The sequence below is a fragment of the Pteropus alecto genome, unplaced genomic scaffold, assembly GCF_000325575.1.
Source record: "Pteropus alecto unplaced genomic scaffold, ASM32557v1 scaffold96, whole genome shotgun sequence".
Classification (NCBI taxonomy): Eukaryota; Metazoa; Chordata; class Mammalia; order Chiroptera; family Pteropodidae; genus Pteropus; species Pteropus alecto.
In genome coordinates, this window is record NW_006438979.1 from 271,680 (window position 1) to 273,769 (window position 2,090).

At 52.5% G+C, this 2,090-nt stretch overlaps 1 non-coding gene across 1 annotated transcript; it reads right to left on the reverse strand.

Annotated features, from left to right (window-relative positions):
* Positions 1-395: 395 nt before the first annotated feature.
* LOC112483189 lies at positions 396-514 on the reverse strand. The gene has a single exon (XR_003047532.1). It is a non-coding gene; the product is annotated as a 5S ribosomal RNA (ribosomal RNA).
* Positions 515-2,090: the final 1,576 nt, after the last annotated feature.

The window sequence follows — 2,090 nt, forward strand, 5'->3', positions numbered from 1 at the left end:
TAGACTTTCCTCTGGCATCTGTGCCCTGCACGGTCCTCAATAGCTCAGGTGTCCCCTGTGGGTCTCACACCCCCTTGCCCACATCCTAAGACAGCGCCGACTGCATGGAGACACCTGTCGTCTCTCCACGAAACAGCAGCTCTGAGGGCTGTGGGTGCCGCCTGTGTTTGCAGACGGGTGCACAGGTGTTCACTGACGCACACTCACGCTTGAGCCGGGGGCTGCACTGTTCCCAGCTGAAGACTCTCGTGCTTCGTTCTCCTCAACGTAAAATAACACTCTGCTTTCTATTTATTTTATTTTATTATATCGTTTTAGGCGAGGTGACCCTCGGTCGACCTCACAGATTGCAAGGACCTTGTTTGCGTACCGGCTGTTATTTTTTTTATTTTTTATGCCTACAGCACCCGATCTTCCCAGGCGGTCTCCCATCCAAGTACTAACCAGGCCCGACCCTGCTTAGCTTCCGAGATCAGACGGGATCGGGCTGGTTCAGGGTGGCGAGGCCGTAGACTAACACTCTGCTTTCTAAACGTATTTGCCATCTGCAAGGCTTGGTTCCATTTTATCGACCTCTGTTTGCTGTTTCGAGGATGTTTTACTCCCAGGAAAGTGACAACGTCATGATACCTCTCGAAGAAGTTTATGTTTATTAACAGATTTGCAAAGATGCTTCCTGCCAATTATTCTGAAATGAAAATAGGAGGCTGAGCCACGTGGCACCTGGTCTTCTCTGTAGGTCCCGTTTGATCATCCCAGGAGTCCGCTCGTCACATGAACCGCTTCGTGGCACGTGGTAGCAGGTGTCCCGAGATCACGCTCAGGTTCCGTGATTCGCTGGAAGGAGTCACGTGCTCGGAACAGCTGCCGTACCTGTGGTCACGGGTTAGGACGGGGAAGGGACACAGATGAAAACAGACAATGTAAGAGGTGCCAGGAGAAGAATCCAGCAGAGACCACGCGTCGGCGCTCAGCTCTCCTGTCCCCACGGGCTCATGCAGACAACTGTTCACCCTTCCAGCAAAGGCGTGTCACAACACGTACAGAGCAGTGTCGCCTGAGCCTCGCTGTCCTGGGGTTCGGCGTGGAGCGTCTCCGTGACTCATTCTTGAGCCCCGTCCGCCGGAAGCAAACAGATCCAGCATGGCCTCGGCCATGGCAAATGAAAACATGGGCTGAACATAAATAGCGAAACTCTGATGTGGCCAAAAGCCATTATGGGCAGGATACACCTTGGGTCAGAGGTATTCTCGCAGAAGCCAGGCAAGGACCGGTTCTTTCCCTGACAAAGGCAGAGCCCAAACCTGCTGAGTTGAGCCTTTACTGTACCCGTGCCTGCTGGCCAGCAAGAACTCCTCAAGAGTGTGGGACCCGTGGAATTAGTAGAATCCCACAAAAAACTAGAAAGGTTTGGGGTAGCCACCCAGAACTCCGTGACGGAGCAGCCGAACGACACGAATCTCTCCGAGTCCATTCAAGCTCACCTCGGCATTTCCACCGAGCTCTCTGCTCCCGGGCCTCAGTCATAAACCGCTGTCTGAACCACGGCGTCAGGAAACCCTCAAAGAGAGTTGTTACACCCCAAACCAGAAGATGACTCTATTGTAACAAGTGGGAATTAAAATCGATGAACGCTCAAAACCACTTAGGACCGCCAGAGTCTGCGGATCACTCTGAACGGTAAGAATGACAATTCTTTGACCACCGAGTCAGCACAGAGCTGGGCTGGGTCACCGAAACAGGTCACAGCCAGGAAGATCGGCCGGGAAATGCAAGCGTAGAACCATGCAGGTGACAAAGAGCTCGTTATAGAAACCGAACAGCCTTCGCGTCTGCGCTCCCCACACAGGATCCCTCGGCATCGCTTTAGAATATCAAACAGGACCAACTCATTAGCCGGACCTCGCTCCCTCGGGCCGTCAAAACCAGTGATGCGTTTTATGGCGTTGCTGCTTCGTGAGGAGACACATGTTTGACTGTCACGAGTCATAAAGATCCCCTGCTGGCCATGCTCACGACGAAGCATCTAATAAAATTTAGCCACGAGCCTTTGTACAATTGGCGATTGGTTAAATTTTCTAGAAAGGGAA